We start from the raw sequence: 27,873 nt of genomic DNA, 5'->3' as shown, positions 1-27,873 counted from the left end.
TCAATGGAGAGAAGTCTTCCGAAGTAAGAGTGATTTCAGGTGTGCCGCAGGGGAGTGTCGTAGGATCGTTGCTATTCACAATATACATAAATGACCTTGTGGATGACATCGGAAGTTCACTGAGGCTTTTTGCGGATGATGCTATGGTTTATCGAGAGGTTGTAACAATGGAAAATTGTACTGAAATGTAGGAGGATCTGTAGCGAATTGACGCATGGTGCAGGGAATGGCAATTGAATCTCAATGTAGACAAGTGTAATGTGCTGCGAATACAAAGAAATAAAGATCCCTTATCATTTAGGCACACTATAGCAGGTCAGCAACTGGAGGCAGTTAATTCCATAAATTATCTGGAAGTAGGCATTAGGAGTAATTTAAAATGGAATGATCACATAAAGTTGATTGTCGGTAAAGCAGATGCCCGACTGAGATTCATTGGAAGAATCCTAAGGAAATGCAATCCGAAAACAAAGGAAGTAGGTTACAGTACGCTTGTTCGCCCACTGCTTGAATACTGCTCAACAGTGTGGGATCCGTACTAGGTAGGGTTGATAGAAGAGATAGAGAAGATCTAACGGAGAGCAGCGCGCTTCGTTACAGGATCATTTAGTAATCGCGAAAGCGTTACGGAGATGGTAGATAAACTCCAGTGGAAGACTCTGCAGGAGAGACGCTCAGAAGCTCGGTACGGGCTTTTGTTGAAGTTTCGAGAACATACCTTCCCCGTGGAGTCGAGCAGTATATTGCTCCCTCCTACGTATATCTCGCGAAGAGACCATGAGGATAAAATCAGAGAGATTAGAGACCACACAGAGGCATACCGACAATCCTTCTTTCCACGAACAATACGAGACTGGAATAGAAGGGAGAACCGATAGAGGTACTCAAGGTACCCTCCGCCACATACCGTCAGGTGGCTTGCGGAATATGGATGTAGATGTAGATGTTGAAGCTTTCATATGGAGCTGCTGCTAAAGTTCTTAGAAAGTCAAAAATATTCGTTGCGAAGTGTGTCAAACGATATTTAGAGGTTGAAAACGTGGATGATTTACTGGAAAGAGGACTAAGGTGCCAAGATGTAATCGATAATGGATCAACTATTAGGTAATTGTGCAATTAGTAATAACATTTACTTTCATGTAAACAAACACTGAAGCGCTAAAGAAACTGGTATAGGCATACATATTCAAATACAGAGATACGTGAATAAGCAAAATACGTCGCTGCGGTCGGCAAGGCCTACATAAGACAACAAGTGACTGGCGCAGTTGCTAGTTCGGTTACTGCTAATACAATCGCAGGTTCTCAAAATTTAAGTGAATTTGAACGTGATGTTATAGTCGGCGCACGAGCGATGGGACACAGCATCTCCGAGGTAACGATGAAGCGGGGATTTTCCCGTACGACCATTTCACGGATGTACCGTGAATATCAGGTATCCAAAAATATCAAATCTCCGACATCGCTGCTGCCGGAAAAAGATCTTGCCAGAACGAGATCAACGACGACTGAAGAGAATCGTTCAACGTGACAGAAGTGCAATCCTTCCGCAAATTGCTGCAGATTTGAATGCTGGGCCCTCAACAAGTGTCAACGTCGAAGCATTCAACGAAACATCATCGGCTTTCGGAGCAGAAGGCTCGCTCATATAACATTGATGACTGCACGACACAAAGCTTTACGCCACGCCTGGGCCCGTCGGTACTGACTTTGGACTGTTGATGACTGGAAACATGTTGCCTGGCCTCGTTTCAAATTGTATCGAGCGGATGGACGTGTGCGGCTGTGGAGACAACCTCATGAATCCATGGATCCTGCATGTCAGCAGGGGAGTGTTCGAGCTGGTGGAGGCTCTGTAACGGTGTGGAGCGTGTGCAGCTGGAGTGATATGGGACGCCTGATACGTTTAGATACGACTCTGACAGGTGACACGTGCGCAAAAATTCTGTCTGATGACCTGCATCCATTCGTGTCCATTATGCATTCCGACGGACGTGGGCAATTCCAGTAGGATAATGCGACACCCCACACGTCCAGAATTGCTACAGAGATGCTTCAGGAACACTCTTCTGAGTCTAAACACTTCCGCTGGTCACCTAACTCCCCAGACATGAACATTATTGAGCATATCTGGGATGCTTTCAAGTGTTGTTTTGAAGAGATCTCCAACACCTCGTACTATCACGGATTTATGGACAGCCCTGCAGGATTCATAGTCTCAGTTACCTCCAGCATATTTCAGAAATTAATTGAGTCCATGCCACGTGGTATTGCTGCACTTCTGCGTGCTCGCGGTGGCCTTACACAATATTTGGCAGTTCCTTTGCCTCTTCAGTGTTTATGTAATAGTGTCTTTTATTTCACACACATAACGGCGATCACTTTTTTGTGGAGCTGAATGTACGTCTTACGTTTAATTTAACGTAACGCAACACCGTTCGAGAGTGTTCTGCACATTTTCTACTTAAAAAGAAATTGTCTTAAGGAATATTAATGTAGAACTTTTATTTACTGTCTGCGGCTGGAGGGTCTGTTGAGGTTTCTGGAAGAATGGAGGGCAATGGTTGGTCAACAATTGATATCCAGTGACGTCTTCTGCTTGTGTGGAGCAGTGTCTCAGTGTTTATTATGACTGATACCACAGATTGTATGGGATGCAGATAGTCTTGCATCAGTTATTATATTGCGAAAATTGAGTGATACTCATATATATGTATATATGACAGTTGTTTGGCGTCCCAAAGTTTCGTTTTTCATCCATGGTACACTGGCGGATCTCTTGTATAACATTACACTTTGTACTACTTACTTTGTCACTATTTCTTGACATTGTTTTCAGCGTATTTTTTTTTCCACGTACATGTGAACACTATACACTTAATACCATTCGGCGGCCTTGTAGCGTGGATGAGAATCGATTATTGCATTTACAGCGATATTCACGATATTGGCAGTCTGGTAGTCGTTCGTTTACAATGGTGCATCTTAAATCTGTTGCATTAGAACTGGCTTAAGACTACTGAATTATGAGTTTTTGAAATCGGTTATCTCACTAAGAATATTATCTCCAGCCGCGTGGTGTGAGGCACCATGTCACGGTCCGTGCGGCTTCCCCCGTCGGAGTTTCCAGTACTCCCTCGGCCATGGGTGTGAGTGTTGTCCGTAGCATAAGTTAGCTGAAGTTAGATTAAGTAGTGTGTAGGCTTAGGGACCGATGACCTCAGCAGTTTTGTCCCATAAGACCTTACCACAAATTTCCAAACAAAAATATTATCTCCATACTCTGCATTATGAATGAAAATTTCCATTTCTTCCATGATATTCATTATTTTACTTTTTCCGATTGTGCACAAAGCGAACGGTAAACAAAAATATCTATATTACTCCAGCTTAAGACAATTTGTTTTTAGGTAATAACTTACTGTGTAGTTAAACTCCTGAAGAGGGCAGAAAATGCTCGAAACGCATTATGTTACATTAAATTAAACGTCAAACAGAAAAGTGACCAGTAACAGAAAATAAAAATAAAAGGTTATTGTGTTTGGTGAAAACAAAAGTAGGCAGTCTACAAGAGGTTTGCATAGTCTCAAAATGCAGTAAAGTCTGTGAAATACATAACTGAGTGAATGACTATGCCCATTATTGGAGGTAGTGGAAATGTGCTACATTCGACAGTATTCTCTTGGTGAGATTCTAATGACTATGGTTTGCCACTGCCTTTCATTTTCCTCTCGCCTGTCGATGGTGTATCAGATGTGTAAATGAATCGTGTGACGACTGTTGAGTATCGTTATATTGTGTTTACATCTTAAATGATGATAGAAATGAATGAAAGCGAGAAGTAGAAAAAGCAGATGACTGTGCACATCTACTGTGTCGAGCAGTTTCAAGTTTAATGTCTCTGTCCGGTGAACGGATCACGTCCAGGTGTCACAAGGCTTCGCGGGATTTTTCCAAAAGCCTATTGTCACGGTTAAAAAATCGATCATTTTGTTCCTGTTCTGGTTTGAAATCTATTGAAAACAGCATTTGGGTATGTACAATCTTGTATTTTTTGATTCAGTTTTACATAAATAAAAAAAATAAACAACAAGAACAACAATAAGACTATAAATTTTCTTGCTATCAGTCAACAACTGTAGGCTGTTCATGTGAGTGCTGCAAATGTGTCTGTTAACTCTGTTTAAAAAAGGAAAGATAAGAAATATTCTATATATACACTATGTGATCAGAAGCATCCGGACACCTGGCTTTAAATGGCTTTCAAGTTCGTGGCGCCCTCCATCGGTAATGCTGGAATTCAAGATAGTGTTTGACCACCTTTAGACTTAATGATAACTTCCACTCTCACAGGTGTACGTTCAATCAGGTGCTGGAATGTTTCTTGGGGAATGGCAGCCCATTCTTCACGGAGTGCTGCACTGAGGATAGGTATCGATGTCGGTCGGTGATGCCTGGCACGAAGTCGACATTCCAAAACATCCCGAAGGTATTCTATAGGAGTCAGGTCAGGACTTTATGCAGGCCAATTCATTTCAGGGATGTTATTGTCGTGTAACCACTCCGCTATAAAACTTCCTGGCAGATTAAAACTGTGTGCCCGACCGAGACTCGAACTCGGGACCTTTGCCTTTCGCGGGCAAGTGCTCTACCAACTGAGCTGTGCTTCGGTAGCTCAGTTGGTAGAGCACTTGCCCGCGAAAGGCAAAGGTCCCGAGTTCGAGTCTCGGTCGGGCACACAGTTTTAATCTGCCAGGAAGTTTCATATCAGCGCACACTCCGCTGCAGAGTGAAAATCTCATTCTGGAAACACTCCGCTATAGGTCATACATTATGAACAGGGGGTCGACAGCGTTGAAAGAAGGAACCTCCATCTCCGGATTGCTCTTCAACAGTGTTGCTTAAAACATCAGTGTAGGCCTGTGCTGTGACAGTGCCACGCAAAACAACAATGGGTGCAAGCCCCCTCCATGAAATACGCGACCACACCACAACACCACCGCCTCTGAAATTTACTGTTGGCACTACACACGCTGGCAGATGACGTTCAGCGGGTATTCGCGATACCCACACCATGCCATCATATCGCGACATTGTTTACCGTGATTCGTCACTCCACACAACGTTCTTCCACTGTTCAATCATCCAATGTTTACTCTCCTTACACCAACCGAGGCGTCGTTTGGCATTTACCGGCGTGATGCATGGCTTATAAGCAGCCACTCGGCCACTAAATCCACGTTTTCTCACATCCCGCCTAACTGTCACAGTACTTGCAGAGGATCCCGATGCAGTTTGGAATTCCTGTGTGATGGTCTGGATACATGTCTGCCTTTTACACATTACGAACCTCTTCAACTGTCGGGGGTCTCTCTCAGTCAACAGAGGAAGTCGCCCTATATGCTTTTGTGCTGCACGTGTCCCTTCACGTTTCCACCTCACTATAGCACAGGAAACAGTGGACCTAGGGATGTTTAGGAGTGTGGAATCTCGTGTACAGACGTATGACACAAGTGACACCCAATCACCTGACCACGTTCGAAGTCCGCGAATTCCGCAGAGCGCCCCATTCTGTTCTCTCACTATGTCTAATGACTACTGAGGTCGCTGATCTGGGATACCTGGCAGTAGGTGGCAGCACAAGGCACTTAATACGAAAAACGTATGTTTTTGGGGGTGTCCGGATACTTTTGATCACATACACACACACACACACACACACACACACACACACACACACACACATATATATATATATATATATATATATATATATATATAAGTTCTCATATTGTCAGTATCTATCTATCTATCTATCTACTACTACTACTACTACTACTACTATTACTCACTTTACACATTTGGACACACACAAATTTGTGTTTGTTAATTAATTATAATTACAAACGTAAAACAACACAATAACATTTTCTAATACAGTTTATTTCCTACTGACAGTTATCTCCAGCATGCCTGTCGACTGCACCAGCATAACGCATAAACGTTTTCGCTCTCCGGATTCTACTTCCGACACGTTTAGTGAGTTATTATATAGTCCACGTCCCTAGGTTAAGGCTGTGGGTCCAAATATTTAACTTCGCCTTTCCTTACTACTACTATGAAATATCGCAGAGAGATCGTAACTTGCCAGAGGTCACTGAAGATTGAGGATACGGTATTAATCAGGAGATACACGCAACCAACCCTCCTCGCCTTGCCGTTTGTGCACTGCTTTTGCAAATTTCTCGTACCACCAGAATTCGAACACACTGTCTTTCGATAAAGCGCAACTGCATCAGCCTTCGTAAGAGACCTTGGCCATGGAAGCGAACACTGAAACTCGTAGTGTTACATAAAAACATGAAGAATCTGTAAATCTTAACGATTTAATTAGATCCTTCTTTATCACTAGGCCAACTTCAATGCTAATTAAATCTTAAACGGCGCAACGCATCGAACTTTTTTCTTAATACCTGCCTGCCTGCAACATCCTTTCAAGCTGTTCAGGCTGTCTCTGACCGCCTTGTATAAGCTACGTGAAGAAAAAGAAACAACGAAAATCGAATCGGGTTTTGAGTTAAACAGATTTGCTCCTTTTAGTAAAGGGAAACATTTTACCCAAAAAGTTGGATTCAGGGAAAACATAGCAAGTGAGTAATAGCGTCACAAGATACGGAGATAATATAAAAGTATCGGCTTATCGCTTCCTTTTAAATAGTGTACCATCTGCTACCATTAATTACTCCACAATCGAAGCGTTATCGATGCATAGACGATGGCACCAGAGCGTTAAGGGGATAAGAGAGCTATATCTCACACCAACGCAAATGAATGCAATTTTCACCTCGTGGTAAATGGACGATCTATATGCAGACTGTTCGACGATAAGGAGATGATAATAAAGCGATATCGGCGATTTCTGGATAGGCAAGTGCTATCAGCAGCGATATAGTTTCTTTCCTGCTCACCGCATACCCAAAGACATACATACGTACATACAAGCTTGTGCGATATGATCTGAAGGTAATAAAATGTCATTAAAAATCTCCTGATGCGAGAAAAATAAACGATTTCGTTGTGGAAGCTTTTTTTTCGTTGTAGGGATGTATTATTATTCTTGAGTTCTGGCTGATTTCTGTATTTACACTAATTTATCAAGTCAACATACCTTTTTTCTCAACACATACTAATCGTACAAGGATGAATGGGGTATCGTTAGAAAGATTTTTTAACCGGCTTCTGACACTGCATACCGATTTTGCACTAAAACTTACCATTTGCGGAAAAATTTAACACAAGAGAGACTTTTGATTATCATAGGCAAAAGGGCGTCATGAAAACCCAGCTTCGTACCCATATTTTACGAAGCTAACTTTTTATTCACGAATAAGAGACTCCCTTTCCATATTGTCTTATTACAAATACTATTTCATTTATTTTAAAGTAATTATTAACCGGATAATTTGTATGCAGAATTGTCATAGTGACATAGTAGTCCATTATCTCTGTGCGTCGTGGAAGCTGACTTTTCTAAACGAATATTACTCCACGAAACAGCAAACATGTTTGTCACTGTCACCAACTACTCTTATCCCATCGACTACACTTATTCCAAATACTGTCATTATTTACAACAATAAACGTGCGAAAGTTTCATATGGACCCCCTGTTTTGAATTAATGCTCAGATGATTGACACTGGCAAAACTGTTGTAATATCACGGATAAATCCCAGCATATCATAACTGTCTTCTTGACAGTTTCCTATTAAAATTGCATTTGCGATCACTGCGAACAAGTCGCAGGGACAAAGGCTTCAGAGAACAGGACTGTATTTACCAAATTTTCTATATCTTAAAGAAAATGAAAAACAAAAAGTACACGAAGATTACTGTGGGAGTAAAAACTACCAAGCTCTTATTGGAGTGAGGGCAGTAACGTGATAACTCCTCAATGGGAGTTCAATGTGCTCTTCACTGCCTCACATCTGTCTATATGTTCTTGACCGAGAGTCGACAGTTGTTTAATTCGTCATTGCAACACACCAGCACATCGGACAAAATTTGTGCTGACTACTTATCAGCATTAGATTTCAAAGTTCTCGTGCACCATTCTTATAGGTCTGGCTTTGCCACGTGCGACTCTGATTACTTCCAGATTAAGAGTACTTGACAGTGAGGGTTGTTTATTTATAAAGTTGTGAAGAGCTTATGCAGGTGCAAAACGATGGATGAGTGGGCACAACTGCCAGATAAAGCTTAGGGAACAGGAGTTTGATGAGTGAGTAGCAGAGTACCCAGCTTTGCAGGGTATGTATTTATTCCAGTCTGATGTCGCCGTCCATCCCCTTGGTCCCTCTCTGTCCATCTTCTCCTCTCCCCTCTAACTCTACCTCCTGCTCACCCCTCTACCTGTCCATTTCCCTCACGCTGTTCATATCCTCTTCCGTCCGATGTCTGTCCGCATCCTCCTCTTTCCTTTCTCTGACCGTCTGCTCCTCTCCCCTCTCTCTGTCCTCCTCCCCTTTGTCTATCTCCCCCTTCCTCCTCTGCTCATCTCCTCCTCCTTCTTCTCTCTGCCCATCGGTTCTTCTCCCGTGTCTCTATCCATCTGATTCTCTTTCCTTTCCCTGTCCATCTCCTTCTCTCCTCTCTCTCTTCAACTCCACCCCACTTCTGTTTGTGTCCACCTTGATCTATCTCATCGCTACCTATCTCCTCCTGTCTAACCATCCAGGTTTAGGTTTTTGTTGGTCTCTTCACTTAATTAGAGCGGGTGCGAGGCCGATTTTTCTCCTTGCTTGCCCTATCCGAGCTTGTGCTCTGTCCCTAATGACTTCGCCGTTAACAAAACTTTAAAACCTATGCGTCCTTGTATCACTAACAAATCGTTACATCAATTACATCAATATTTCGAATATTGATTGTGATATACACTGAAAGAAACTGGTATAGGCATGAGTATTCAAATACAGAGCTATGTAAACAGACAGAATACGGCGCTGCGGTGGGCAACGCCTATATAAGACAACAAGTTCAAATGGTTCAAATGGCTCTAAGAGCTATGGGATTTAACATCTGTGGTCGTCACTCCCCTAGACTTAGAACAATTTAAACCTAACTAACCTAAGGACATCACACACATCCATGCCCGAGGCTGGATTCGAACCTGCGACCGTAGCAGCAGCGTGGTTCCGGACTGAAGCGCCTAGACAACAAGTGCTTGGAGCAGGTGTTAGATCGGTTTTTGCTCCTACAATGGAAGGTTATCAAGATTTAAGTGAGTTTGAACGAGGCGTTATAGTTGGGGCACGAGTGATGGGACACAGCATCTCCGAGGTAGTGATGAAGTCGTGACTTTCCGTACGACCATTTTACGAGTGTACCGTGAATATCAGGAATCCGATAAAACATCAAATCTCCGACATCGCTGCTGCCGGAAAAAGATCCTGGAAGAACGGGACCAAAGACGACTGAAGAGAATCGTTCCACGCGACAGAAGTGCAACCCTTCCGCAAATTGCTGCAGATTTCAACGCCGGACCATCAGCAAGTGTTAGCGTGCGAACCATTCCACGAAACATCATGGATATTAGCTTTCGGAGCAGAAGGGCCACTCGTGTGCCCTTGATGACTGCACGACACAAAGCTTTACGCCTCGCCTAAGCCCGTCAATACCAACATTGCACTGTTGATGACTGCAAACATTTTGCTGGGCGGACGAGTCTCGTTTCAAATTGTTTCGAGCGAATGGACGTGTACGGGTATGGAGACAACCTCATGAATCAAAGGAGCCTGCATGTCTGCATGAAGCTCTGTGATGATGTGTGGCGTGTGTAGTATATGGGACCGCTGATACCTCTAGATACGAGTCTGACAGGTGAAACGTGCATAAGCATCCTATCTCATCACCTGCATCCATTCATGTCCATTGTGAATTCCGACGGGCTTGGGCAAATACCAATAGGACAATGCGACACCTCACATCCCCATAATTACTACAGAGTGGCTCCAGGAACATACTTCAGAGTTTAAACACGATATTAGGACGATGTACCAGTTTCTTTGGCTCTTCAGTGCATAGACACATCTATACTTTAATCAATATTCAGAATGTTCATGTAACTTTTTGAGCGCTACGTCATACCACGAGATACAATGCACAAGCTGCTCCACAGGGGGGGGGGGGGGGGGGGGGGGGGCGAACCGCACAATAACCTTGGTTCGGAGTGCGGGTATACTGCTGTGGCCTGTTGTGGGGTTGTGAACCACTGAGGGCTACGGCCGGACGAAGCCTCTCCGTCGTTTGTAGGTCCTCGGTTTAATACACAACGTAAGAACTGAACATAAAATACTTCCACACAGAGACTCGATACCGTTCTCCACTATTCCGCTGCGCAAACCGTTGCCTGGAAACCACAGTAACATGGATGGCTCTTGCTTCGCCCAACCCGCGTCAAAAGGTACAATTTTTTTTCCAAACACTCGGCCTGCGGGAGCTCCCAGTTCCATCAGTTCATTTCTGAGCAAGCCCTGCATATACCGTAAATTTGGACGAAATGAGTATGTGCTTTCCATTGTTAGTGTCAAATGCTTTTTCTAAAGACCTTCATTGGAGACAATGATTTTCTATCTGAAGTAACAGTAAATTCTGACCTCTGACGACGCGCCGTATGTACAGTATGTGCAGCTCGTACGGCATTACCCCCATGTCGTTCTCACGGAGGGTGTGCCAATATCCCACCACTTTTTGAATAAGCTGTAGGGCATGGTACTACTCATTACACGGCATTGGGTCCCACCAGACTTTAGTTAGCTCGACATCCTAGTAAGTGCTATGTAATGGAGAAGTATGGAGAAATAGCGGCTTATACCGCACAAGAGCGGCCAACCACAACATGATTCTGGTGTACTTTACTGAAAAAGGTCGATTACCAGCTAGAATTTACAAGTTCATCATCAGACTCCTTTCATACTTATGTGTGCAGTGATCATATGGCTGGGAGACTATACTGGTTGTTTGGCCGCAGGGTGCAAGTATGTTTATTGGACGCCACTTTGGCTACTTCCATGTCTTTGTGATAAATCTGAGATGAAATGCTCAGGACAACACAAACACTCACACACAACGAAGAAAATCTCAGACCTATCGGTGAATCGAACGCGGTACCCCGACGCTAAGCACTCGACCACGAACTGCAGATCATAAATTACATACAAGCCTTCTAATAGGAAATTCTAAACCGGTTACAATACTCTTACAATAAAGTAAATCAAAATCAACTTGGGACTGGTTCCTATTGTATGCTATAGACATTCGTTACCAGAAGACAGCCACAGTTCTTCACTGATGTCATAATCTGACCAAATAGCTTCGGCTTAGTATGGCGACACCATCTTGAGAAGCTGTTGGCTAAGACAGCAAGGGAAGACGTTTTAAAACCGACATCGATGCTCCCACGGATCCTCGAGATTTTCAACATAGTAAATTGCTGCTCTCTTCTTGCAATTCGGGTAACCTACCGTTAACTTGCTGTGTGTGTAAAAAGGAACTGTCAACATTTATTTTGACTTGGCACGCTATTTCTCAACTATGGGCAACGGGCACTTTGTGTTCATTCATGATCGAGAACTGCAAGGAGACTACTCAGGGTGTAAAGTGCAGATATTTCTATTAGTGATTCAGGACGGTGTACTGAACAATATTACATAAGTGTTTACGTCATTTGCAGACTTTTAATTATAGCTATTACAAGTGATATGCTTCTAGATTGGTTAGTACCTCCAAGTACGTGTGGCAAGAGCAATCCTTTAATGCTTGTTTTCCCCTGGGCACCGGGTCATATGTGAAGTGTAGACAAGTGTGTGCAAAACAGTTAACCTATACCGACAGCTATAGTCCACTTAGTGGTGCAGTTACAGAGGTGCAGAAAATATCAGGTCATAAAGTTTGTGATGTATTTGTGGGAAGACTGTTTGAAGCAAAGAAAAACTAACAAACATACTGATGAGTGTACATTTAGGGTACCACAAGTAAAAATGTCTGCGCTTATACCCGTGACACCCTGTATATTTTAGCATGAGAAGTAAATAATATTGCAGAACTTTCAGATACGTAACCTGACTATAAGAGTACAGCTCTTGAAGTAAAAATATGACCTGGTCTATTGTGAGTTATGTTCTCTGCCAAGGTGTAGCAATAGAATTATGAAGAAACAGTCTTCAAACTCAACCTATTCAAAGAAGGAACTATCTCTATGGTTATTTGGTTTATTCGGTTTGGTTCTTCTAAGATGCAATAGCCTTTCACTTTTCCTGTGCTTTTTACAGCGACAGCACTGAAACCTTTCGCCTCAAAAGATGGTTATGAAAGATAAGATTACGAAGGGCATATTGTTACACAGAACTGCTTCGAAACATATACCGTTAGCGTTCATGCAGTCATTCGATCGTGTTAACTCTTTTCTTCTTCTGGTCCAGACTATTTTTGTATTCACATTGCCTTCAGTTCTTTGACGAAACATTGGTGGAGCGTAGCTGCTGAGAAACTTCGCACGTCACATGCGTCATTCATGGACCACCGATATGTGATCTCCAGCCGTTCAAGTAAAAATCCGTTACCATACTCAGTTACAAACAATATTTTTGTGTTTCAGGCCCACGTTATTATTAACAGAAAACTGTATGGCACGAGGAGTTTCATGTTTCGTGTTGCAGGACAACTTCAGAATAGGGATTCTGTTACTTGGGTGCAGAAAATTGCTGTGTGAGTGTAGCGTTACGAACAACGCGTTCAACTGCTGCCGATTTCCCCCGCTCTTCGCAAAATGTTCAATAGAACGCGCATTTTCTACCCCTTCTGTGCTGTGCGCTTTCTATTAAATGTTATTTATGCCAAAGATTGTATTCAGGTAGAGTATAGCATGATACAAAAACACGAAAAATGGAGAAAGAATGCTTACTTTTTGGCTAGACAACGTCGATATCTTTAGAGATTGAGTACTAACCGTAACGGATATGACTGTGGTCGTCTTCAAGAAATAGTTTCAACTTCTGCTGCACGAAAGGCACGTAAATGCTAAATCAGAATCTCTGGACGGGTATTCGAAACCTATTCCTGAATAGGAGTCCAGTGTATTAACCACTACATATCGCTCGCTTCATGAAGGTCGAGAATAATCTTATAGCATCAGTCTACTATAGAGAGCAAATGCCAATCAAACGATTACATTTAAGCCAATTGTAAGGCTACAACAACTACATAATTTGAAGTTCATTGCTACAAAAATTCTTTTACAAATTTTACGCGCTTGACTGAAAGTTTTGTCACCACATTACGACCCAGACAGAAGGAGACAGTCCAGCAATATTACTGAGAAACACCCGTTAAGCAACAACCAAAGACAGTAGGGCTTATGTACAGATATCTGCTGAACTGTTGGCGTGGCCCCAGATGACGACTCCATCAGCGAAGCTAATGGATGCAAGATTGTTTCCAGGAAAACATCACAGACCTTCAGAATTTAAAACTGCCCTAAAACCCACCTAATCCTCTGAGCATCAAGTGAACTTCATGAAATAGAGCATCTGTTCATTCAACAGACTTCCCTCTCCCACTTTTGCATTGACAGAAGCAAGTCATACAGCGCATTTGGCTATGCCGCATGACTTATATCAACGCCTCATTGTAACAACCATCGTCCCACTGATATTACAAGTCGAAAAAACTTACATATTGTTACTGACTGGTTGTAACTCAGTGATTAAAAAGAGTATAAAAATATGCGTTACGTGATGCAGCTCCAGTAGTATTACTTGTACTGGTAACAGCGTAAATGATTGTCCAGTAAAAAGCTTTGGGGTATTTGGGTGTTCAAGTGACTACGCCAGTAAAAGCGCTGCTGAGTTCGGAGGCGATGGCAACTGAAATGCCAGCAACATTTCTGCTGATTGAACTCACAGCAGAATCTAATGATTCCTACTAGCGGTGCTTGTGGTTAATGTTGAAATATTAAAATCTCTGGCTTGTATTAGTTTGACCACATAGAATCTTTTTCAGTCATTTCAGCTCAATTGCGCGAGTTCGTGATGCATCCTTTAAATGCCAGAGCTGTTGAGTTTTGTGCTCACGACGTTTTCCAAAACAGTTTATTGCTGAAAATTTTATTAATGTCTTGAGATAATAAATCCACTCTCCCGTTTAAACTCTTATTCTAACCCAGTACTTTTTCAATAATTTAGTACGAATATATGAACTTGTCATTGACTTACCGAACTGTGGAATCTGTATCGTTAGCTGCATGTCTTGTTTTCTCAAGAGAAAGATCCTCACTGTATCTTGCTGATAATAATAATTTGCTCGATATTTTCCTCACTTATTTATCTTAGACATCTTCGGACATTGTTTCGTCTTATCAAGCATGCGTAAAACTATCATAATTAAACCGCTGTACTGAAAGGCAGTGTTTCCAAGCTTTACTTGCAACGTGTAAAAAAATGGAACTTATATATAAAATAATAAGGTATTTTGGTTGCAGATGTTTATCACTCATCTCCTTCAGAGCACTCCTCTGTTATGGTCCTCAGTGATCCAATAGTATTTCCACTTCCTGATGTAGTCCTGGAAATCTGCTTTTGGAATTTTTTGTCATGGTGAAGCAATCACTAATTGTTTTGCCACAACTGTGGTCTCTTTTTCTGAACTATTTCGCGCAACCTGTTAATAACAGTTGCATAATAAAGACGACTTTCTGTATGACTTAGTCTAAAAACTCAAAATTCGCGTTCTCATTGGCATCTAAAAGAATAGTGAGTCCTACTTTGAGATCTGATGAAGACTTTTGAAGATAAGCGCATTATGGTGATATGACTTTTTTCTCAATATCGAATCCATATTTCCCATGAACATTTCTTCTTCGACAGATTGCTAAAGAAGCTGCTTGGCAAATGTTCTTTTAATGTTCCTTCTGCTCAAAAGAGGAACAAAATTTGCTGCAATTCGATACATGTTGTTTGCTCCTTAAAATCTCACGACACGAACCAATTGGGCTTCCAGCCCCTCTTGAAAGTTCTCCGATAGTTAGATGACGTTTGACACGGGCCAAACCTTTGCTTTTCTGAGTTTTAACGCCAACAGTTGAGACTGAAGGCCCTCCTGCTGGAGTGTCATCTTCAGTTGGGTCTGACGACCACCTTTATCGGGATGTAGATGCTGCATTTGTTGAATGAAATAATGAATGAATGAATTAGAGACATCAGCTGTACTGCCTATCATCGTTTCCCTGTTAGCAATAAAAATATTATCATATGTCAATCTTCTGTCTACTGACCGTGGAGACACGAGAGCCGTTCACTTATTGGAAATGTTTCTGTTGCCAGAATTAATTATACAAAGTATGAAGGGATAGGAAGAAAGTTACAGACCAGTAATTTACAACAATTTAAAATAAGTTAAAGTAGGGGAGACCGGGGTACATTTGTAATAGGTGAATGACAGCCAACTTGTATTACTTCGTTAGACCACTATTAAAATACCGCACCTATCATGGAAGTTGGTCGCTGAATACCGTCGTCTTTCCACAAACGCGCCAGTACATTTAGTTCATCAAGAAAGGTAGGGCACGCATTTTATGTTTTCTTGTTAGTGGAAGAAAATTGTGCTTGCTCAAGATATTTCGTTGTGCAACCATGACAAGTCCATTGGGGATCGAACCGCACAATAACCATGGGTTCGGTGTGGGGCAGTGGTGAGGTGAGTGGACTACTGTGGCCTGCTGTGGAGTTGTGAACCACTGACAGCTACGGCGGGTCGAAGCCTCTACATAGTTTCTAGGTCCTCAGTTTAAATGAACAATACGCAAGGTCTGATGGGTTGCAAAGTGAATCTGAAGTGAAAATAAAAAATGTTTTATTTGCAACAGTTAGTTACATTTCCAGCTACTTCTCTACATAGTCGCCACTCCAACTCAGGCATTTGTTGTACAATGGCACTAACTTTCCAATACCTCCGCCATAGAAGGCAGCCACCTGTGTGCTTTCCGCCAATTCACTGCGCTGGTCAGCAGCTCGTTGTCTGTGCTACCTTCATAGCCAGCAGTTCGTGTGAGCAGAGACGAAAATCACAGGGAACCAAGTTCGGGTTGTATGATGGATGATGAAACACTTCCCATCGAAAACCATGCAGGAGGATTTTCTACGCCCCTACAGTGTGCGGCCGAGAATTGTCGTGAAGAAGGAAAAGCATGACAATTACGTTATATGGGGTTGTATCAAATCAGGTAAAATTTGTCCGCTGGTACCCGCACTTGACGAGGCGCACTATTTTTTAGCCACCTTTTCGTGCTGATTGTGCACTCAGAACTGAAAAGAGCGACGTGACGCGATCATCGGGCATAGCAGAGACATTGCCCAACACATCTGTGTAAAGCTTCATCGGATCTTGACTGTGGTTTCCATTTCGCGATCCATTGCACCATGCGTACACTACTGGCCATTACAATTGCTACACCACGAAGATGACGTGCTACAGACGGGAAATTTAACCGACAGGAAGAAGATGCTGTGATATGCAAATGATTATCTTTTCAGAGCATTCACACAAGCTTGGCGCCCCTGGCGACACATACAACGTGCTGACATGAGGAAAGTTTCCAACCGATTTCTGACACATAAACAGCAGGTGACCGGCGTTGCCTGGTGAAACGTTGTTGTGATGCCTCGTGTAAGAAGGAGAAATGCGTACCATCACGTTTCCGACTTTGATAAAGGTCTGATTGCAGCCAGTCGTATCGCGACATTGCTGATCGAGTTGGTCGAGATCCAATGACTGTTAGCAGAATATGGAATCGGTGGGTTCAGGAGGGTATACAGAAGGCTGTGCTGGATTCTAGCGGCCTCGTATCACTAGCAGTCAAGATGACAGGTATCTTATCCACATGGCTGTAATGGATCGTGCAGCCACGTCTCGATCCCTGAGTCAACACATGGGGACGTTTGCAAGACAACAACCATCTGCACGAACAGTTCGACGACGTTTGCAGCAGCATGGACTATCTGCTCGGAGACCATGGCTGCGGTTACCCTTGACGCTGCATCACAGACAGGAGGCGCCTGCGATGATATACTTAATGACGAACCTGGGTGCACGAATGGCAAAACGTAATTGTTTCGGATGAATCCAGGTTCTACTTACAGCATCATGATGGTCGCATCCGTGTTTGGCGACATCGTAGTGAACGCACATTGGAAGCGTGTATTCGTCATCGCCATACTGGCTTATCATCCGGCGTGATGGTATGGGGTGCCGTTGGTTACACGTCTCGGCACTTTGAACAGTGGACGTTACATTTCAGATGTGTTACGACCCGTGGCTCTACCCTTCATTCGATCCCTGCGAAACCCTACATTTCAGCAGACTAATGCACGACCGCATGTTGCAGGACCTGTACGGGCCTTTCTGGATACAGAAAATGTTCGACTGCTGCCCTGGCCGACACATTCTGCAGATCTCTCACCAACTGAAAAAGTTTGGTCAATGGTGGCCGAGCAACTGGCTCGTCAAAATACACGTCATTACTCTTGATGAACTGTGGTATCGTGTTCAAGCTGCATGGGCAGCTGTACCTGTACACGCCATCCAAGCTCTGTTTGACTCAATGCCCAGGCGTATCAAGGCCGTTATTACGGCCAGAGGTGGTTGTTCTGGGTACTGATTTCTCTGGATCTATGCACCCAAATTGCGTGAAAATGTAATCACATGTTAATTTCAGTATAATATGTTTGTCCAATGAATACCCGTTTATCATCTGCATTTCTTCTTAGCGTAGCAATTTTAATGGCCAGTAGTGTAGTTGTACAACATGACGCAGTGGATTAATCTCCAAAATTATCACTCCACATGTTTATTTATACATGAGCTGTGAGCTTCAGTTTGAGTCGTTAGTTAGTGCCTGTTCCATAAAGATGGAAAGAAAGTTAGTGTTACAGACTAACCACTTGTCGACGTCGGGGCTTTAGAAACCTTGCAGAAGTTAAACTGGACAGGGATAGGGTACAATACAAGCTGTGGCCTTCTTGAAGGAAACCTCCAATCACTCACCACAGGTAAGTTAAGCTCAGTTTAATGGGCACGTGAATCAATTCGATACGTGTGTATATGCGAGGCAGATGGATAGGTTATTAATGGTGCTCTGGGTGCTGCAACGAGCTTCGTCAGTTATCGCATCAACTCTGCGGGTGAGTCAGTTGCAATGTGTGACAGGGGGACGAGGAAGTCAGCGCCGCGGGATAGAGGCCATTCAAGGCCAAGTACCGGGCGCCTGGGAGCTAAGGCTGACTGACTAACCCACATCTACTGGCAGGTTTACGGCCACTCGCAAACACCTGCGGGCGAGAGGAGCCGCCTCTTGTCAGCCGTAGCTATCACAGGTGTGTTCACCACTGCCAGCCATTTGCCTGTAAACGCAGGACTATCTTTTTTTTTATTTATTTTTTTTACCGGGGGAGGTACCTTCTGCAAATACCTAGCGTGGGAAATTGTAAATCTTTAACATAAAGAGTAAATAATGTATGCAGCTAAATTTGTGGCAGCAGAGCGTATGTAACAGAACTGAAAATCAGATGCGTATGCAGGAGGAAAGTTATCATCGAATTATGGACAATCTTCACAACAGCCATTCTTACGAGTGATGGATGAACTGAGAACTCGAATAAAAAGAAAAGGAGAAAGAAATTAAGAAATATGAAGGTCTATGTAACTGAGGTTTATAAAAACTAAGCATGAATTTGAATCAATGTGCTTTCGTCATATTATAATGAAGAAGATGTCTGCACTTTTTTTGTTTCATGATCCTTTAATCCGCTTTTTATTCTGTCCATCACAAGCGGTACGCTTCGTTCTCGCTTGAAAGAAGTGAGATTAGGGTTTAACTTTTGAGACCTTCCTTTTATGTTACCTTTTCAACTGCAAAGTACGACCAAGTAACATGAACCAGAAATAGGGGAGCATTTTACAATGTAACTATTACTTACAATTTTTTATCTACTGAAGTTACACCTCCAAAACATTTATGTGCCGCCTAAAGATCTTAAGTGATCTTCTACCGACAAATTTTTTCGTACTTTAGCATACTTGACTTTTTTTGTGAAAAGTTGTGTTGTAAACGTAAACAAGAGTTGCGTACTTCTCATTTTAAAGGTTACCGCATGCCGTTAAAGATGATTTTTTTTCTTTTCACAAACCTAGCTCCTTCCATATTTCGGTAGACAAACAATTACAAAAATTCTCACCTGTGAACTTCATTATTGCCGAAAACCTAGTTTCGTTGTCTTGAACAGTGTATGAAGTGCCATGGGCGTCTACTTTACGTTGGTGACCTGCTTATACCCAGAGCCTCTAATCAATGTGTTTGTCCTCTTTCACACAATATGTCGATTATTACTGGCCTGTCACGTACTCCAAATTCGCAATCCGCTGTACGCACTTTACGTTTGGCGTAGTGAGTCAGATATGGCTAAATGGTATGCGGGAAGATATTTTGAATCAGAGGACTACTGGCAAGAGAGTAAAGGGCTTTCAGTTACACCAACTGAAGCAGGTGATAGGCAAAGATCACAAGTGCCGCCACGTTTACCTGACACCGCACGTGGCATTCCCATTAAGAAAGTTTATGTTACGAAATAATTATTGATACGATGAGTGACTTCATACAGATCTTCTGGTGTTTAGAGACAGGTGATAAAAGACACAGCATTGAAAACTTTAATAGAGGATGAACTAGCTAAGAATCTAGAAAGAGTTAAGTGAACAGCTCCAAGAAAGAGGAGATTCCTACATAAGTAATCGAATTGAATTGGCGAAGAGATACTGCTGTGAGTGTAGTGCAGTGAACCCTGAAGATTCAGTCTTGCCAGATGTGAAACTGAAATTGGGCGAGAATGGTACGCACTTTATGGAAATCAATACTACGTACTTTAAAAAAATAAAAACCCACAGAAGAGAGATGTATGATAACAATTTGGATTGATTTCCTCTGAGAAAATGATAATATCCGGAGAGAGTTGGATTTAGTGACGATCCTCATAGAACAATTTGAGTGTATAGCTCTGTAGTGTACAGCAGAACAATAGATGTTGATGTTGCAGTTTTCAATGGATATGAATAAACTCTTCATTCAAACGCGAGGTGATATCTGTTTGAAATTTATTGTCTTTTAAATTACACGTCCCTCCTCTGCATGAGATTAAGAGATTATTACAGAAAAATGAAAACTTTGACAAAAGAATACATAGGCAACAAAAATATGAATTCCGCGGGCATGTTCGCGAGTTGCGGATTTGTAACGAACAAAGTGTACACTGAACATGAACTTAGTTTTCTCCCATAATAGTAACAGGCACAGGATGCGTACTTGGTTTCTTTTTCCCTCAGTGAAACCATTTCCTGTCCACCATATTTCTTAAATTCTTGTATCATCTTCACCATTTTTTATGCTGACACGGACTGACCTTGGATACTTCCCCACGTAGCTCTCCAATGTCACACAGAGACCTCATTGCCCACAATTCCACATGACAGAAGACAGATTGTTACTGATCTTAACAGATATTTCTACTGCAGATTCAAACAACCTTGCCCGAGTTATGCTACACTTTTTCTAATAGCCTATACATTTGATGAGTTTATCAGTGATGAAACATGAATCTGTAAATAACATGCACCGCGAAGATTGCATATTCCTCGTGTAGCCTCAATGGGCGACTGGAGAATTCAGAAGTAGATTCTTTTATGTACGTGAATTCATCCAGTACCAGCTACAAATGTGATATACCGCCGCTCATGAGTAATGTACTGGGACAGGGGATTAAAAAAATCTGTTGTTGTTGTTGTGGTCTTCCGTCCTGAGACTGGTTTGATGCAGCTCTCCATGCTACTCTATCCTATGCAAGGTTCTTCATCTCCCAGTACCCACTGCAACCTACATCCTTCTGAATCTGCTTAGTGTATTCATCTCTTGGTCTCCCTCTACGATTTTTACCCTCCACGCTGCCATCCAATACTAAATTGGTGATCCCTTGATGCCTCAGAACATGTCCTACCAACCGATCCCTTCTTCTGGTCAAGTTGTGCCACAAACGTCTCTTCTCCCCAATCCTATTCAATACTTCCTCATTAGTTAAGTGATCTACCCATCTAATCTTCAGCATTCTTCTGTAGCACCACATTTCGAAAGCTTCTATTCTCTTCTTGTCCAAACTATTTATCGTCCCTGTTTCACTTCCATACATGGCTACACTCCATACAAATACTTTCAGAAAAGACTTCCTGACACTTAAATCTATACTCGATGTTAACAAATTTCTCTTCTTCAAAAACGCTTTCCTTGCCGTTGCCAGTCTACATTTTATATCCTCTCTACTTCGACCATCATCAGTTATTTTGCTCCCCAAATAGCAAAACTCGTTTATTACTTTAAGTGTCTCATTTCCTAATCTAATTCCCTCAGCATCACCGGACTTAATTCGACTCGTTTTGCTTTTGTTGATGTTCATCTTATATCCTCCTTTCAAGACACTGTCCATTCCGTTCAACTGCCCTTCTAAGTCCTTTTCTGTCTCTGACAGAATTACAATGTCATCGGCGAACCTCAAAGTTTTTATTTCTTCTCCTTGGATTTTAATTCCTACTCCGAATTTTTCTTTTGTTTCCTTTACTGCTTGCTCAATATAGAGATTGAATAACATCGGGGAGAGGCTACAACCCTGTCTTACTCTCTTCCCAACCACTGCTTCCCTTTCATGTCCCTCGACTCTTATAACTGCATCTGGTTTCTGTACAAATTGTAAATAAAATCTATACCAACAAATAATGAAAGTAAGAACATTCTGGAATTGCGCTGGTGATATTGTGCACTGCGTAGACGGTGAGATGCCTGATATAAAAATAAATACAAGCAACACTTTTATGTTGTAGAATATAGCTTTTGTAGCAACATTTCTATTATTATGATAAGGAATTTAAATTATGTACATAACACAGTGACGACCTCCCTGCCCGTGCTGTTCCATCGCATGACATAGTAGAATACGCGGCTCAAATCATGGTGCGAAAGAAAAAAAATCATTGCGAGAATTTGGTGGTAATAAGACAGTCAACAATAACATCAGTGCAGGTGTGGCAAGTAGTACATCGGCCAGAGGCAGCGATCCGTACTGCAGAGCTGTTTGCAGCAGGTGAGGAGTGTTCGCCTCTACCAAACCGACAGGTCTGCAGTGGCTGCCTCTAAAAAGGTGCGCGTGGAATTTCTTAGAAATACACTATCACCATTTCGTTTTCCTGTTTCTTCATCGAAGATCCGTCATAGGCATTACGATTATCTCAAGGAAAGTACACAATCGACTGCTATCTCGCCTTATAAATCCTCGAGAGCAGAACTGTAGAACGCACGTCAAGTCTTAATCAGGAAGGTTCAGATTCAATGTCCCGTCGACGGAAGGAAGATAAGTTTTTCGAGACAGAGCACAGGCTGGGATTAACGAAGAATCCGGAAGGAAATCGGTCGTGAGTTTCTCAGAAGAACCGTCTCGCATTTGCCTTAAGGGAGATAGGACGTCAAACAGGCCGACTTGGAGCAGGAGAGTCACCACAGGACATTTTAATTTCTGCTGTCTATACTTTTACAAATAAATTCATAAAACTTGGTCACCATCACCAGGAAGGATTGAGGACTCACACTCATCGTAGTGGAAGTTCAAAAATGTAGCAAAATACCTTTTTTTTTTACTTGTGAACTTTCATAATTTTTTTTCTCTTATTACTGGCTGCTTTTGTTGCTACAGTTACACTTTTCTTCCTAAGTAAGAGAGAGTCTTCGATGAATTTTTTTATAACATACAAACAGTAGTTACAGGTGTATGAAACTCTAGAATTTTCCAAATCTATTAAAAACTGTGGAAAAAATTGAGATAATTAACTATAAACCTTGGATTTTTTCTAAACATGAAGTTTAAATTGTAATAGTTCATTCCTTTTTTCATAAATTAAACAACTTCTAGAGTTTCATACACCTGTAACTATGGTTTGTATGCTGTGCAAAAGTCACCGAAGAATCACGGTTACTTAGGAAGAAAAGTGTACCTATAGCAACAAATGCAGCCAGTAGTAAGTGAAAAAATGATGAAATTTCGTTTGAGCTTCCACTGCTATGATTATGAATCCTGAATCCTTCCTGGTCATGCTGTTAAAGTTTTATGAATTTATTTGTAAAAGTATAGACTGTGGTGCCTCTCAAAGTCGGCCCGTTTGACGTCCTAAAGAAGCCGCGGAAACTAGCCCAGGATGACCGCACGGGTTTTTGAATTCCCGTCCCCCATAATACGAGATCTTTGTCTTACCACAGCACCACCTCGAATTTGATCATAAGTTCGAGTAGAAAAATTATGAGGTAGGAATTCGGTAGTGTTCTCTTCAAAGAAACCATATCGGGATAAACATTGGTTGCTTTAGCGAAACCATGAAGAAGTAATATGCAGACATTAGTGCTGTCAACGAATGACAAACACTGATCATCCAGAACACTATGACCACCTACCTAATAGCCGGCATGTCCACCTTTGTCACGGATAACAGCGGCGACGCGTCGTGGCATGATGCCTTGGTAGGACGCTGGAGGGGGTTGGCACCACATCTGCACGCACAAATCACCTACTTCTCGTAAATTCCGGGTACGCGGCGAAGATCTCTGGCGTCATGTTCCCTCGCATACCGGACGTGTTCGATCGGGTTCAGATCTGGTGAGTTGGGGGGGGGGGGGGGGCAGCACATCAATTGAAATTCGCCACTGTGTTCCTCGTACCACTCCATTATACTACTGGCCTTGTTAGATGGAGCACTATCTTGTTGAAAAATGCCACTGCCGTCGGGAGACACGATCGTCATAAAGAGGTGTATGTGGTCTGCAATCAGTGTGCAATACTCCTTGGCTGTCACGGTGCCTTACACGAACTCCGCTGAACCCATGGATGCCTACGCGAATGTTCCCCAGAGTATAATGGAGCCGCCGCCAGCTTGTCTCCGTTCCGCAGTACAGGAGTCAAGCAGCTGTTCCACTGGAAGACACGCTTGTACTCTGCCCAGCGTTAAAGTGTGATATTATTTCCGCCAAAGTTCGCTGCCTGTCCTGTTTTACCAATGTGCCCAGCCTAAGAAGTCCAACATGTGTAATGAAATGAGGGGTGGTCGCCTAACCGCACGACATCTGGAAGTTGTTGCACCTTGGCTTCCCCACGTCTTGAAGACACTACAGCACTTCTCTAAAACACGAAATGCTCGTGTCGAGCTTCCGGCCTATCGCAATGTGACCTCGATCAAACTCAGATACATCGGGCGCCTTCCCTATTCTAAGTGCGGACAACGCGCTCACAGATACTACATGCACCGTGCGTGTGTCTGACTAGGAGTCATTCCTTGCCAGGTGACGCTGCTATCGCCTGGACGGGTTTATATCGATAGCAGGTCGTTGGTCATAATGTTATGGCTGATCAGTGTATTTAGAGAACCTGAACCAGGATGACTGAAGCGTCGATTAAATTCCACGTATCCCGAAGATTAGTGGGCAACCACAACCCATCTTATTCGACAAGCCTCAGCTAGTAACGCGGTTCTTAATACACCCCAACTTAATGCGGGGTTAGCTGGAACAAATTATAGAACGTAATGCTGTAAGTACAAGTAACGTCGCGTTACCGAGTGTCGGACCACATTTGAGATTGCATGCAAAGTTTCCTTGCAGATAGATCTCAACACGTCGTTGAAATGTGAGTACCCGAAGATGTCAACCGGGGCAGTGATGAATCACTGTGAAGACTAGCTACCGTAATGAACCTATGAGTAACTATCCGGAGCGACCTGAAGTGAAAGAAGTGAAATGGCCACATAAAACAAACAGCAGGAAAAGCAGAAGCCAGGCTGAGACCCATTGGGAGAATCTTATGTAAATACAATCCGTCCACGTAAGAAGCGGCTTACAAAATATTTGTTGGAACGATTCTTGCGTATTCTTCACTAGCCTGGCACCGTTACCAAGTAGGGTTAATCGAAGAGGAAGAGAAACTCCAGTTGAGAATGGCGCGGGACCGTTACTTAGACGCTTAACAAACTCCGGTGGCAGACGTTACAAGAGGTGTGTAGTACAGGGTGATCATAAAGTCTGTATACATTTGAAAACTGAATAAATCACGGAATAATGTAGATAGAGAGGTACAAATTGATACACATTCTTGGAATGACATGGGGTTTTAATAAAACCAAAAAATACAAAAGTTCAAAAAATGTCCGACAGATGGCGCTTCATCTGATCAGAATAGCAATAATGAGCATAACAAAGTAAGACAAAGCAAAGATGATGTTCTTTACAGGAAATGCTCAATAATTCCACCTCATTCCTCAACAACAGCTGTAGTCGAGTGATAATGTTGTGAACAGCAATCTAAAACATGTCCGGACTTATGGTGAGGCATTGGCGTTGGATGTTGTCTTTCAGCAGAGATATCGGTCGATCACGATACACTTGCGACTTCAGGTAACCCCAAAGCCAATAATCGCACGGACAGAGGTCTGGGGACCTGGGAGGCCAAGCATGACGAAAGTGGCGGCTGAGCACACGATCATCACCAAACGACGCGAGCAAGAGAGCTTTCACGCGTCTAGAAATATGGAATGGTTCTATAAAACCCCATGTCATTCCAAGCACGTGTGTCAATTTTTGCCTGTCTATCCACATTATTCCGTTCTTTATTAACTTTTCAAATTTATACTGACTTTTTGATCACGCGGTATATCACGGAAATATATACTATTGCAACACCTTATTTCATTATTCACAAACAACTAATTTCACTCCAAATGAGCATTATCAAACTATATCACTGAAAACTATGTTTTGCTTACATCACATTAGGACTCAAACGGCAGTTGGATAAAAAACATAATGGCGTCCCGAGAAAGAGTTCAATACTGCTGTAGCTGGTACAGACTCAATTATCTGAGATATGAGGTTCATATGTAAAATGACCCCCCCCCCCCATGAACCATGGACCTTGCCGTTGGTGGGGAGGCTTGCGTGCCTCAGCGATACAGATGGCCGTACCGTAGGTGCAACTACAACGGAGGGGTATCTGTTGAGAGGCCAGACAAACATGTGGTTCCTGAAGAGGGGCAGCAGCCTTTTCAGTAGCTGCAGGGGCAACAGTCTGGATGATTGACTGATCTGGCCTTGTAACAATAACCAAAACGGCCTTGCTGTGCTGGTACCGCGAACGGCTGAAAGCAAGGGGAAACTACAGCCGTAATTTTTCCCGAGGATATGCAGCTTTACTGTATGATTAAATGATGATGGCGTCCTCTTGGGTAAAATATTCCGGAGGTAAAATAGTGCCCCATTCGGATCTCCGGGCGGGGACTACTCAAGAGGATGTCGTTATCAGGAGAAAGAAAACTGGCGTTCTACGGATCGGAGCGTGGAATGTCAGATCCCTTAATCGGGCAGGTAGGTCAGAAAATTTAAAAAGGGAAATGGATAGGTTAAAGTTAGATATAGTCGGAATTAGTGAAGTTCGGTGGCAGGAGGAACAAGACTTCTGGTCAGGTGACTACAGGGTTATAAATACAAAATCAAATAAGGGTAATGCAGGAGTAGGTTTAATAATGAATAGGAAAATAGGAATGCGGGTAAGCTACTACAAACAGCATAGTGAACGCATTATTGTGGCCAAGATAGATACGAAGCCCACACCTACTACAGTAGTACAAGTTTATATGCCAACTAGCTCTGCAGATGACGAAGAAATAGAGGAAATGTACGACGAAATAAAAGAAATTATTCAGATAGTGAAGGGAGACGAAAATTTAATAGTAATGGGTGACTGGAATTCGAGTGTAGGAAAAGGAAGAGAAGGAAACATAGTAGGTGAATATGGATTGGGGCTAAGAAATGAAAGAGGAAGCCGCCTAGTAGAACTTTGCACAGAGCACAACTTAATCATAGCTAACACTTGGTTTAAGAATCATGAAAGAAGGTTGTATACATGGAAGAACCCTGGAGATACTAAAAGGTATCAGATAGATTATATAATGGTAAGACAGAGATTTAGGAACCAGGTTTTAAGTTGTAAGACATTTCCAGGGGCAGATGTGGACTCTGACGACAATCTATTGGTTATGACCTGTAGATTAAAACTAAAGAAACTGCAAAAATATGGGAAATTAAGGAAATGGGACCTGGATAAACTGAAAGAACCATAGGTTGTACAGAGTTTCAGGGAGAGCATAAGGCAACAATTGACAGAAACAGGGGAAAGAAATACAGTAGAAGAAGAATGGGTAGCTCTGAGGGATGAAGTAGTGAAGGCAGCAGAGGATAAAGTAGGTAAAAAGACGAGGGCTGCTAGAAATCCTTGGGTAACAGAAGAAATATTGAATGTAATTGATGAAAGGAGAAAATATAAAAATGCAGTAAATGAAGCAGGCAAAAAGGAATACAAACGTCTCAAAAATGAGATCGACAGGAAGTGCAAAATGGCTAAACAGGGATGGATAGAGGACAAATGTAAGGATGTAGAACCTTATCTCACTAGGGGTAAGATAGATACTGCCTACAGGAAAAGTAAAGAGACCTTTGGGGAGAAGAGAACCACGTGTATGAATATCAAGAGCTCAGATGGCAACCCAGTTCTAAGCAAAGAAGGGAAGGCAGAAAGGTGGAAGGAGTATATAGTAGGTTTATACAAGGGCGATGTATTTGAGGACAATATTATGGAAATGGAAGAGGATGTAGATGAAGACGAAATGGGAGATACGATACTGCGTGAAGAGTTTGACAG

The 27,873-nt window shown here is 42.5% G+C and overlaps 1 protein-coding gene and 1 non-coding gene across 2 annotated transcripts in view; one reads left to right on the top strand and one right to left on the bottom strand.

The window, feature by feature from the left end:
- Positions 1 to 27,873, bottom strand: part of LOC126268164 (adenylate cyclase type 2-like) — a 452,935-nt gene that overhangs the window by 161,023 nt on the left and 264,039 nt on the right. The gene's annotated exons all lie outside the window — the stretch shown is intronic.
- Positions 4,664 to 4,738, top strand: Trnas-cga (transfer RNA serine (anticodon CGA)). The gene has a single exon. It is a non-coding gene; the product is annotated as a tRNA-Ser (tRNA).

This window comes from Schistocerca gregaria, chromosome 4, assembly GCF_023897955.1.
Source record: "Schistocerca gregaria isolate iqSchGreg1 chromosome 4, iqSchGreg1.2, whole genome shotgun sequence".
In the NCBI taxonomy this organism is placed as follows: Eukaryota; Metazoa; Arthropoda; class Insecta; order Orthoptera; family Acrididae; genus Schistocerca; species Schistocerca gregaria.
Note: the sequence above shows the minus strand (reverse complement) of the source record. Positions and strands in the feature narration are given on the sequence as shown.